Genomic DNA, 14517 nt, shown 5'->3' with positions numbered 1-14517 from the left:
CCTGGAGCAGCCATCTGCTTGGAGCGGGTGAATAGAAATTCGTCGATCACGTTCAAGTGTCATTTTCTCGACTTGTACGTAAGCTACAGAGCTCAAGTTTGCTTTTTTTTGTCACTAATTGTTTATGCTTTAATATATCGAAGTTTGAATTAATCTCAATCACTCAACCTGAATTGATTATTGAATTAGTAAGTGCTCAGATTTCAATGGACCACCCGGTAAATTTATGAAGAGCTAATTTTTTCAACTTTCAAATGGTATAACTTTGTTGAAATTTTGAAGAAAAAAAAAAATTGAGATTGCTAGAGTATTTTTAGTTTAGTTGGTCATACTTGTATTTTTAGTATTGCAGGAGGGATGTACGGCAATTTCAGTCATTGACTCGAATGTTCGCTGAATTATCAGCACTATCAAGGAGAGGATCGTGGTTACCTTTAAAAACGTTTTGAGACCGGATATTGTGAAAATAGTTGGTGACCCAACTATTTTTATGGCTCCGAAAATGTATTTTCGGCTAATGACTAATTTTTTTTAGCACTGAGGAAGTTTGGGTGGTTTTTTGGAAATATATTTAAATAAGACACACAAAAATTGAGCCTTTGTATGCCAATTAAATAATTATACATATATTAAATCGGTCCAAAACTAAATTAATTAGAGTCATTTAAAATTTCCATATCACATTCGACTTACCCTGTATTTCGGCCAAATACTTTTTTTCTCCGCTTCATTTCAAAAACCATTATGCCCAATATTTATCGATATATAATCGAGGAAAGTATTAGCCCCCTTTTATTAATAAATATAACTGCTTATAGATAAATAAAAATCATAAATGAAGGAGCTGAACGTAGAATTGTTTTACGGTAATTATGAAATTAATACTGAAGACGAAAAATTATTTATTTTATAAGGTTTCCTCCATCGAAAAATTCTACGCTATTTAGAAATCATAATTTAAAATGCTCTGTTGATACTTGGATTTTTACAATCTGTAATAATAATTTTTTGTATAGTTTAATTATAGTTAATAAGAACAAATCATAGCAAGGAATTACTTATTTTTTTGACTACTCAATAATAAACTCTGATTATATAGTAGAATATTAGATAAATTTTAAACTATAAAGCTAATATGCAAGTATAAAATATAATATCAATAATTTTATTCTATAAGTTTTTGTTTAACTAAGGAATAAGGAGAAACAGATGCGAGTTATTCATAGTACAAATATGCTTTATTTCTCTTTCAGCTGTCCTTCCATTTTAAGAGTAAAATTACATTCTAGAAGAATTTTGTTGTAATGATTTTTCAATTGTATTTTTTTATTTAAAAAAAAAAAAAACTAATAAGATATAAAAATTATTCATCCATTTACGTGGAGGATAATGAAAAAAGAAGAAGACTTTTGACCTTTCCTTAAAGTTTGTTGATTTCAAGTACTTTTTTAGTATTGGAGTGTCCGTTGAAAAAATATATTTTTGCATTAAAACATTGATTTTCAAAACAAATGAACAAATTTCAAAGACCTAACAAAAATTTAAAGTTTTTTTTGTTGATTTGGTAATCTAGTGCAGTATTATTAAAAGTGGGTGTCGCCCTACAATGGAAGTGAAGTGTTTACTTTATGAAAGGGAAAACGTCTCAAGAGACTAAAAAGAAGCTTGATAAACATTATGGGGACTCTGTACTTTCGATTAGAACAGTTTATAAGTGGTTTCAAAATTTTCGGAGTGACCATAATCAACACACGAAATTATTTTTTGCTCATTTTTGAAAATCAGTTCACTTCCTCTGTTAAAAAAAATGCCAAACAGAAAGAAATAGACCGATATGGCTGAAAGTTGGTGTGTGTTCTTCCTAGAGATTATGCTACTAACTAAACATACCCTCGATACGCGCCAGCAGTGTCATCTCTTGGACTTTGCACGGACTTTTCAAACGAACTCGTATCCACCTTATTAAATCACAGTTTGCCTATGTTTATGTATTTTCATCGACGTCTAATGACTTTGAGTAATATAAGATACTCCCACTTGTATATATATACTGGGGGGGGGTATGAAGTTAAGAGAGGCTCACAAACAAACAATTTGCTAAAGTAAGTAGCTCAAAATTTTCACTCCTTTTAGAGAAAATGGCATCTGAACGTGATACTCTAGTTAATGTACACACCCTTTTGGACATGGGAAAACTGCCAAACAAAGATCTTCCGGTTATTAAGCGAGTCTACGGGAATTTTTTTACTATGTAAAAGACAGAGATGGGGTTGAAATGAAGTCTGGAAATGACTGGAGAAAGATCCTTGATGCTGAGAAGTTAAAGAAGATTGTGAAGTTCAATCCTTTGAAGCCCTTGCGCTCTCATGCAAAGAATATGGACGTTACCAAGTCCAACTTTGCAGGCCACAGTTGATAAGATGGGGGAGAGGACAAGTGGCTGGTGGAGCTACAGAGGCCTTTCTGCCTGACAATATTAAGTAGTTCCATCTTTATTGTTGCAACTTTTTTGACAGAACAGAAAATTTAACGACTTCTGGCTCAAAAACTTCTAGACACCATATACCTCATATGCAAAACTCTTGAATTATGTCTTTTGAGAGCTAGTTGTATTCACCAGCCAAATATTTATGATCTAAAGAGCTTCGTCAGTGGGGGACTGACATGTCTGAAGAGTACATCAAAGAGTGCTGCGGAGCTTTCAGGAAGAGATTTAGGGCGCATATATTGGGTAAAATGTGCTCTTTAATGTTGATTTGACATTTATATTTAAAAATATTTTTTCATTAGACACCTGAATGAAGAACTAGATCTGATTGAAGTTGTGTTCGCAAAATATGCAATTATTTTCGGCCACCCGGTAAATTAACTAAATAAGAATGAGTACAAAATATAATTTCCCACTAATTTAAATTGATTATATTAGTAAAGGATTTCAAATTGATGATGTAATGTAATATCAATTTTCTAATCTATGTAACAATCCCTTTTAGTTCGCATTATGTATAGAAAACCCCTTTGCATGTACATAATGTATATATTTATTAATAGCTAATTTTAAAGAATAAGAAAGAAATTGAGTGCATACATTATTAATAAATGTAGTACTGATTCAAGTGATAATAATTTATGATTAGATGCACTTTTTCAATTTGCTATACATTCAAGATAAAGTGAATTGCACAATGCATTAAATATATATTCATAAATTCCTTTTGTTTCATGTTTATTGAAATACTATTTATGAAGGAGATTAAAATAAAATTATAATTAGATGATTTTTTTTTCTTTAAGTGATGATTTTTTGACTCTCTAATAAAGTTTATTAAGCACATTTTATTCAAAAAGATATTGCTCGTATTAGTATGTGAGTAAACCAATGCTAAAATAAGGAGGGATATTAATTTGTCAAAATGAGCAAATTCAATGTTAGCCAGACTATGTTTGAATGTTTTAGTTTTCAAGGACCTTATTTTGTTACCTTTATCAGGATTTTAATAAGTTTTTTTTTGAAACCAAATTCTCTATCTGTAAAGGGATTAAGAGTTTTCAATTTTAATGTTATGATGCTTAATTACAAAATTATTTTCCTCAAGTGATACAGAAGAATATAATCCTAATTTTCCATTGGAAGAAAAACAAATTCTGGACCAAGAAACTATTTTGATACTCAAACGGTGAAAAATACTCTAGTTACCTCCAAATAGAATTAAAACTCAGTGCAAAATTTTATTACATAAATTGAAGTAAAATAAATTTCTGTTACGTGGAATGTCAAAATCAAGTGTACACATAGTCGGACAACCGATAATAAGGGAAATTGTTTATTAAATAACAGAAAAAATAAATTTTGCGGACAAATGATTCAATATTACTGAAGGATTCAAACTTCCGTGTAAATACCATAACGAGTGTTTTTAATATTCGAATTATATATATTTTGGCTATTTTTGGTTTGATTTAGCAATGTAGAAATTCATTTCATAGACGTCATCCAGATTAATTACAGAAGTCAACGGAAAGAGTTTCTATAAATTTCATATTCAAATATAATAATACCAGACTCTTTGATCAGGAGTCAGAAGTTACTTTTGTCGTATCAAATCTGTTTTTTGTTAATTTTCAATTTATTTTTGTAGTATTTTAACTTAAAATATAGATGTCAGAAAACTTTTGACTATGAAAATAACTCAGTAGCCCATATATACAAATTATTTTATTTTTTCTAATTTTTCATCCTGATTTCAATTATGTACTTATATTTTAATTTAATCTTGAGAAAAAGCAGTTGAAAAGTTGAAAAACTACCCTATAACATCTCAGTTTTTCAATTGTTTTTATGCCAAAGGAGTGCGTTAATACCATCTGTAATTCACACAGGTTTCATTTACGAAAACGTATTTTGTTCTAAAAGGTTCAATTCAGCTATAATATTGACTTGTTTCCATTTTTATTGAAGAAATAATTAATACAAGGTTGATCACTTTGCTTACACAAAATACCCTACGTATTTTATTGTAAGCTGTTGATTCCCTTATTTCACTTGCTACGTCATGGATCTTTCATAATTTATTCTTTTTGATTAATTAACAAAGTAATACTCGTAAGTTATACTGAGCTTATGTTCCGTTTCTAAAAGGACAGGAATACAATTTACTAATTTGACTACTCTTTATTAAGATATGTCAATTTTGTATATAAAAAATACTATTTGTTATTAGAATAGGAAGAACTGTTAATATTATTGTTCATTTTAAAAATCATGTTCCTTCTTTGATAGACAGTCGAGGTGTAAACATCTGATAGAAGAACTCTCGCTTACCATTGATGTAACTTTCAAAAATGCATTACAAATTCATAATATATGTGCATATATTTAAAAATAATTATAATATTCTCCTTGTTATTCAAATGTAGAAGGTTATCCTCTCTATATAGCAGTAATTCATTCAAGTAATCGGCAACTGATGTTAAAAAGGGTCTTAATTCAGTAGTACCATAACTAGGGATGAAAAATAGTGCATTTTTTAGCTTGTCCGTTTTCTTTTGTGAGTTTTTTTTTTTTGAGTGGGCAATTTGAAGAGTGAATTTTCTTTTCATATGCTGTTGTCCTAATTATTTGACTACATATGAGTGAACTCCCTTTACATCTAACTTATAAACTCTGTTTGATAGGTAGTAGATCAAACCGTCGACAGACAAAACGTCGACCGACAAAACTTCGAATGCACTAAACGATGACCGGAAAATATTACATTTCAAAATATGAAATCCTGTTTCTACGACATTTCACTCCAGACATTTCCAGCTCGAGATATTTACCCCACTAGACATACATAAACTAAATGTAAAGAACCATCACCAACCCCCATTTATACTTCGAAATTTGGGGCTATTTCGGGTACCGCAGAACCTCAAAATGAGATTAAACCCAAAACAGTCTCAAATTTCGGGGGACATTTCGAGTTGTAAATGGAGGTGGGGTTGTGAGGGATTCTTAGTGGTTGCTTAAGTAGTGCCCGTGGGGTTCTTCCCATTTTAGGACACGGCGACGGCTGAAAACACCCCAACATGTATAAGGGGGATTGGGAGGGCCCTTACTGGTAGTTTATATAGAAATGGTGCTGCTGGGCTATGTTTCAGGCGGGAAATGTCTAAATGGGATAGATAGCAAGACCATTTAGAGTAGCACTTTATTTTATATTCTACGGTCGACCTTCTGTCAGTCGACGTTTTGTCACGTCGACGTTTTGTCAGTCGACGTTCTAACGGTTGACGTTTTGACAGTCGACGTTTTGTCCACGCACCGTTTGATATATATGAAATCGGATTGAATCTTCGTATGTCCTCATAAAAGATGAAGAGTAACCCAAGGATTTCTTGCAGAGTTAGAATTGTTAACCCTTGTTGGAATCAGATTAGAATTGAGGATCGGCATCTCCTCCTCGTAAAAGCTGCTTATAACTCGTTTTCTCCTCTAAAACATTTTTCCAATTTTCAGGGTGAGCATGTTATTTTCGATATCTTTTTGTTTAAGATATCGAAAATACTCCCTCCTAGCATCACTGACCATAAGTTTCATCCCCGCCTTCTCATTGTGTTCTGCAAAAATATTATCCCTATTTATAAAAAACTATGCAACCTCAGTAAAACCAGCCTGTTACATAGACTATAACAAAGTAAATTATGTGAAGGGTAGAAAAAATTGTTTACGTCACCACGAAGTATCAAAAAGTAGTAAGGTATTGCAAAAGTGACGTATTGCAGGACAACGTTTTATTATTGTCAAATATATCTCACCAAGTCAACAAGCCCATTTCATCACTTTATTTAATATTTTTGGAGCAAACAAACCATACGTTCATGTATGCAATACGGCTTCATAGATCTAGATCTTGAATACTCATAAACCTACAAATATACTAATAAGTATTTTGTTTCATCTTCGTAGTCACAAGATGTTAAAAAACTCCTTTTAAATAAACAAAGCTTTAACCCCATTGGACGTAGCGTAATAGTGATTAAAGAAGTTGTTTACGTTGTCATTACATTTCATTTCGTCATCGTCTAGAAAAAACACCTATGTAGAGAAAAATCATTTCGCCTAGTCCCGTCTGATGAAATTAAAGCAGTTCCATAACTACACTGCGATCTTGTGGAAAACTTTGCTTTATTAATCTTATTAATAAATCTAAGTTTATCTGTATGTATGTCTGAATGCCGGAAAATTGTCACAGAGCAAATAGTACTTACTGATATATATTATAAACATATTTTGATCTAAGCAATAGCAATATGGTCATATTAATGAATATCGATATAGCATGAAACGTGTTTACAGGGTGCACTATATATAGTGCTCTCCGATGTATATCATAGTTTATATTGATTTACAGTATATGTTAAGATTTAAATAAAATATGTACGCTCGCATATAAAAATTAGTTAATTCTAGCAGGTGTTTTGTATGTAGCATACAAGCTTTTTGTTTGTTTTGTTAGTGAGCACACTTAAGACCTTAAGTACTCATCCGTCATCCCGTGATATTAATTATTTTTATCACAGATTTATTAACTCATTCTTGATGAGAGAAGATATTTTTAAAATTGATATGAGTATTGAGTAGTTTCGTGTGAGTGTGCTCTTGAAAAATGAATAGTACTACCATGGATTCTTGAGGCGTTATCAAGAAGTAAAAACCGTAAAATTTGTCTTTTAAACGACGCCCAATTACTATGCCAGTTACTACCTCTAGTGGCTGATATATGTACTCGTAGGAATAACTATATTAGTATACACTATCCAGTAATATGACTACTAGTGTTGGGGTTCGGTATGGAAATCCTAGACCGGTCTGAGATCGTTATATTTTAGGTTAGGGCGAACTAATTTGAGCTAGGTCTGGGCTGGTTTCCTATAAAAATTCGGTCTTTGTTGGTCCAATGGCATAATTTAGTCTAGTTCGATCCTTGACCAATTTTACTGATAAATTGTTTATAACATGACATAATATGTACTTTTAAGTACAATGACATCAGACTAAGTTTAACCAGAGATAGTTTGCATTAATTTTGATCCCATCGTCTCTTATATATATACAGTATTTATTCTAGAATATGTATATCGTGTACTTTTGAGATTTTTTTGCAAAAATCAATGACGGCTGAGATAAAAGAAAAGGGTCTCTCATAACTAATGAGACCGAAAAACATCTGTCCATAGATTGAGGCCGAAAAACAAAATCGGTCTATAAAGTGAAAAAAAAAGAAGATCGGTGCTGGTTAGTGTCTCAACACTAATGACTACCTTTTTCCAATTTAAAATAAAATACGTTTAATTTTTGTTTCATAATGATGGAACACATTTGAAATTTACTTTACACAGTTTTGAAAATTAGATCATAATGTCACGTCTCAAATTGTCCTTACACGGAACTTTACACAGTGATTCTTTCATTTTTTTTTTTTCAATAACTTTTCATTGAGAGATTTTTGAGGGATAGTTATTTTTATACAAAAAGATGCATACTTTATTTGGCAACATACTTATTTTTATAATTGTGAAGGATGAGTTGATTATTTAAATTAGTAATTGTCGATTTTGCCAAAATGTTAAAAATGCTGGGTCTTACAGAATTAATACAGTTCCAATCATCCGAATTTGACAATTTAGAGTTTTTATATGACACAAGATCTGATGGTTCAATTTTAACCAATTAATATCTGCGGAGTAATTTATCTTCAAAAATTTTTGTAAATTTCAAATTATGAAAATAAATTGAAATAATTATTTTTTTGTATATTACAAATTGAAGCAATGATCTCATCTTCATGAATCGCAACAATAAAAACTTGCAAGCAGTTTAATTTTATAAAATAATTTTTGTTAATCCTTTTTTTTAACGGCAAACGCAAGTTCCTTACTAATACAACGCATGATAACAACTCAATGTAGTTCCAACAAAACTATAGATGACGTTCTTCAGCACTGAATTTACAGTTTGAAAGTAAATCGAGTTGGCAAATTACCAACTAAATACAGGGTTGTTCTTTTTTCCTTTTTTTTTTGTTGTTGGTCAGTTTGAGAGGTACGTTGAAGATTACTTAATGATATAACCATATGCAAGAATTAACTTAATATTTCAGAGGTTGAGGTTAAAGGTCGAAGTAGCAGAAAATGTTAAAAGTACATAATTGGTAATAAACTTAGAGCATATTAAGACACGGAGCTCAAATTGGTTTCATTGAGTTGGTCTAATAAAAATGATTAATTTAAAAAAAAACAAGGTCAAAGTCCCCATTACTTTTGAATTAATAAGATATCGAGCTGAAATCATATTTTGAAAAAATAAAATAGTCCTGACATCATTACTGCAACCAAGTAATATTGACATAATTTCTAAATCAAATTGAAATTATTATGAGTAGGTTTGGAATAAAATTCATATTGTAGACACCTAATGATAGACTTCTTGGCAAATATTAAAGTATGAATGCAATAGATATAAATTTCACTCAATTCAAATTTTTTTACTTCAAGATAGAGAAAAAATGATATTTCATTTTGGAAAAATGACCATTGGTGAAGTTTTGCTCTCTATTGAGTCCCTATTCAAGTCTGTATTAAATTACAGTTATATCGAACATATACCCTACAGATGTAGTAAATTGAATTTCATGAAATGGTTTATGTTAGAAGAAGAGGCAAGCAAACTCGTTGTTCAGGCTGTGTTTCATGTTGATTATATCATATTTGTAACGTTTTAAAAAAACTCAAATTCTGTTATTTCTTAATGTTGTTCACTTATTTCTGGCTAATGAATCGTATTCATCAAAGACGAGAAGGCTTTCTATATACATACCCTCATTCCTTATGAAAACAAAAATATGCTACATGATGGTAAAAGTAACATGATCAAGTATTAAAAAAAAAAAAAATGTAAATGTAAGTTACACTCACATAAAATACGAATGATTTATGAAATAACTTTTAAAAAAATACGTGTTATAATAATAAATCAATGTTACAAAAAATTTGGGAAGGAGTAAAAAATTATAGGGCATAGCAATTACATATTTATACTTATGTAGAATGTATATTGGGTTTTTATATAATAGATTTTTTGACCGCTTTGAAAAACCAACTTCAATATTTACTACTTTTTATTACATATGTACATACAACTGGTTTATTAGCAAATAGAATAAAGTTGTTAAATTGGATAAGTAAATAAACGTGAAACGTCTTATGATTAGTAGTATTTATAGATTTGTAAAAACCGAAAATTAATCTGGTCACCCTGACAATCTGAAGAATGTTTAGGAGAAGAGCAGCATAGTTTCATTAAATTAGCTGCGAGATGAAGAAAATAATCACAAACCCCACTCTGTGTCAAGCCATTACATAGGCACTAGGCAGGTACTACTCTGATGTCGATCTTCAATTCTACTCCAAGTCCGACAAAGACTTATAACTTCACAACAAACTTTTAGTATTACTATTCGTCTTTTACGCAACAGGGACTACTTTATACTTATAAGTTATATGTTCTCTCTTCAATAATATAAGAATAATGAAACCAGTTTTGGAAAAATAAAACAAAAAAAGCATATTTTCATGTAGTAACTACAAAAATCCGGACCTTCTTCCATGATAATATTATTTTCACTCACTCCACAATGATATAGGCAGGAATTACAGCGATATCGATCCTTAATTCTACTTCGAGTCCAACAAGGAATTACACTTATAACTCTACAACAAATCCTCATTCTCTTTTAGACAAGGGGGATTACGTTATACATAGAGGTTCTCTCTTACAGAATGATGATTACATATCTGGAATGATAATAAAAAACACTGTTCAGGTGGTCAACCACAAAAAGTAAAACCCACTCATTTTAGGTCATATTTTTTACAACTATGTTTATATTTATGTACAGACGTACTTAAAGGGAGAAGAGAGAGGTTAGTTGTAAATGAGTGTTTTTCAATTCATAGCAAGTTTCTACCAGATATGCTGCAATTAATGTTGCATACTGTTGTCACGATTCCAATATTTTCAAACCAGCTCCGGTACCAAAATTGGTATCCGTACATGGATACTTTTTCGACATTGCTTTTTTTTTTCTAAAAATACATATTTTAATTGAGATATTACGTCAACGGTGGGGTAATTTTTTTATTTATGGAAAAATAGCATTGGAAGTTCAGATTCAAATATCAATTTGGAATAGTACCGTTTGAAATGTGTCAGTACCCCGGCACCACTAGAGTATATGTATATCGAGCTAAGCTAGTGTTGCATTAGATTTGACTCTTTGTGGATAGGGAGTTCGCCCGATCCTGAACTGAACTTACAACCTCGGCCTAATATATTTTTTTATGTTCATTAATTTACTTATGATAATAAAATATGAAAGAGAATAATTCCATAACTTTTCTATATAAATCTGTGTCTCAACTCTAAGTTATGAAGGGTTTCCCTTTGGTCCGGCCTGTGAACATATCTTATAAATTATATGCATTATTATATGTGTGCTTGATGCAACTTTTAATTTTTAAAGCATATATTTTTTAGGATGAAATCAAAGTTGTTTTTTGAGCCGTTTAAAGAAGCAATTGACAAATGATATTTGAAGGGAAAATATTTCTTTTAAGATGTGCATTTTTTAAATAAACGATTTATGTTTGAATAACTCATTAAATGCAGAACATATCTGTCGTATGAGATAATGAGGTGGCATTTTTTGGGCAGTTTGTAAAATGAATAAGACATTTCTTAGTAGTTGTACATGTATATTGTAAATACCTGCATGGCTTAATACCTCTTGTAAATGATTCATACTGTCATTTTAAGGGGCCATGTACATTATTGTATGAACACAAGTTTTTGGCATTTTTTGCCCCCCCCCCCATGTTTAAATTTTGTACCTATTTCTTTAACCTCATTTTCGTTATAAAGTCCTAATTTTAAAACCCTTCCTACACGAGTATGTACATAGCTAGTGATGCAAATCGGTAGCATTTTGGCTTCTAGGAAAATTGCCTTGAAGAAAATTCACAGTGAAAAATTACCATTGGGAAAATGTCAATCATTTACTAACAAAATCACAATACCTTGGCCCAAAACTTGTTTTTTTTTTGCAATGGCATAAAGCATTTAGGCCCATCCAAAACTTTAAAATGAACCCTGAGCACATGGACTGTTTAAGACTACGGCAGGTACAAAATGCAGCTTAAAAACCACAGTCACCACATCACAAAACATTTAGGCCCCTTCCAAAAGCTCCAAAATAAACCCCAGGCCCATGGGTTAATTAAGGAACCACGAAAACACCAAGCAGGTTAAAAACCACCACCAACACTTCACAAACCATTTATGCCCCCTTTAGATACTTCAAAATGAACCCCAAGTGTATGTCTTTAACCTGTGTTGTGTCTTTGTTGTAGAAATTATCGACCTGTGGGCCTGGGATTTATTTCCAAGTATTTGGTTTAAATCATTTGTGAAGTGTTGGTGGTGGTTGTTAATCTTTATGGTGTCCCTTCTCTATTATTAAACAACCCATGGGATTTGGACTCATTTTGAAGTTATGGAGGGGCTAAAATTCTTTGTAAAGTGGCGGGGGCGATTGTTTTAGACCTTCTTGATGGCCCTCTCGTTGCCTTAATCAATCCATGGGCCCGGGGTATTTTTGAGCTTTTAGAATGGGCATAAGACATCGTTCAATAAGTCCCGAGGCTTCACAGATGGCGCCACTATTACAAAAAAAAATTCCTCCCCGTAATACCAGCCTTCAAACAAAAAACATTAAATTTTTATGACAGTCAGACAATTTTTTTTACAAGTTACAACACTTTAAGTGATGCTACTTCGGGTTTTTGTAAAAAAAAAAATGAATTATAACCAATTTTGTGTGCTGATATATAACTTCTTCTTGATGGGGAAAAATACCGTAACGGCAAAAGTTTGGCTGGATTAGTGTTATCCGAATTCTGCTCCATCGAAAGCAAACGTAAAACGTTGGTTTACTGTGTTTAAATGTGAACCTACATACACCAATGATGCTGAACGCTTTGGTCTCTTCAGCTTACCAACTCAAAAATAAAAAAAGCGAGCAAAAACTGCAACTGTTTACTATTACTATACATAGTCCCAAGGTGGATGGTAATGATTGTTGGGGATCTCCAAGCTTTCTCAACCCGAGATTTTTTTTTAAATGGAGGAGAGTAGTTTAGCTGTGACGGTGTTTATTAAGATTAGCTACAAGGAGTGGTATTGAGGGGGAGAAGGAAATAAACAAGGATATAGGCTAATATTACTCTGTTGTGATCCACAATTTTACTCCGAGTCTAACAAGGATTTACTATTATAACTCCATAACAAATTCCCCGTCTTTTATGAGAAAACACAAATGTTCAATCCGGTTTGGAATATGATTAAATGTAACTGAAAAGGAAGTTCACTCCTCAGAAATTACATAGTAATAATAGCAGCTCAGGAAAAGAAATCTTATACTACAAGTTGCCAACGTCAAAAAAACCTGTGAGTTAAAAAATTCAACCGATTAGCATCACTATATATAATCCTCTGCAATTAGTAAAATAAGAAATAAATTAGAAATTTTGACCTAATAGTGAGTTTTTAGTAGTGTTTGATTCAAGTATTTAAAAAAATGAATAAACTCGACTTTACTAAAGTCGACAATTTTCTAAAAATTATTAAAACAATGTCATTTGAAAAACTAAACTAAACTTGAACTGAAAGGATCAAAAATGTAAATATTCTTGAATAGATTAATAATAACTCCAGTTATTTGGCATTTTATTGATTATTTCCTTATAAATTTTATTGCATCATATTTTTGGTAAGATATTTTTTCTTTAGTCTAATTGAAGCCTGTTTTTTTTTTGTTTTTTTTTAACTTACAACTACATATAAAAAATCGATCTCGAACCGAGCCTTAACACTATTGTTATCACAAAAAATTAGATAAAAAAATTTATATAAAATGTATTTATATGTAAGCCTTTTGTTTCTAAGCAAAGGGCTCATTGCCTTTATAAAAAAATTTGTTAAACGTTCAGGGAATTCCTTATGCAAAACGGAGATTTAAAACATAATCAAAGTCTCATAAAGACGTAGATATTGTGTCTACCTTATTTAGTATGATATTTTTTTTAAATATGGGTACATATTGTTATTTATTTTTGGTTGATATGGCTTCAAGTTATAATATATCATCTTGATTTGTATTTTGACCAGAATGCCAAGGAATAGACAATCAAATAACTCAAAAACTTCTATTCGCATTCAATTGAATTGACTAATTTTAAAAGAGGTACTTTAAAACATTTATATACTTCCCAGCAATGCTTTAAACTAAGGGCCGATAAGTGCATTTTAGCTGGAAGATATTTTCTTGGCTACAACAGCATTCTTTCCTTGGCAAGATTACTACATATTTTTTCTTCGTGACATATGCAATTTTTGGATTCCCTTTGCAGATTTAACCTTGAAAATTCAATCAAAGGGGGGAATTCATAATTACTGATAGAGTAATAGTCAAGTATACTCAACACCCTAAATGGACAAAATGCTTTGTGTGGTCTAATACTTTGGTTAAATATTGATCATCTGGTTTTGGTTTGCAACTAGGTTAATCATAGCTTTATTTTTAAGCAAAATTTTTGTTAGTGAATCAGAACAACCATGTTTAATTAATATTTTGTATTGTTTTATAACAGAATCGTTTAGCCATTAGTGTACTCTTATTTTCACCATTATGCTCAACATACAAAATTATCAGCATTTGAACGTCAGGAAGTAGATTTTAATAAACTACAATCATACTTGTATTTAGCGGTATGGTAAGGGAAACCGAAAATCAACCGCTTAGTGCAAATGACTTCCTAAACAAGGTTTACTATTTTTTAACAATTCTAAATTTGATAACTGGATGTAACACTTTAGTGCAACTACTCTCATAAAACAGGGGATAGACCAAATTTCAA

This window comes from Lepeophtheirus salmonis, chromosome 6 (genome assembly GCF_016086655.4).
Source record: "Lepeophtheirus salmonis chromosome 6, UVic_Lsal_1.4, whole genome shotgun sequence".
Lineage (NCBI taxonomy): Eukaryota > Metazoa > Arthropoda > Copepoda > Siphonostomatoida > Caligidae > Lepeophtheirus > Lepeophtheirus salmonis.
The sequence above is the reverse complement of the archived record's forward strand: the minus strand, read 5'-3'. Positions refer to the sequence as shown.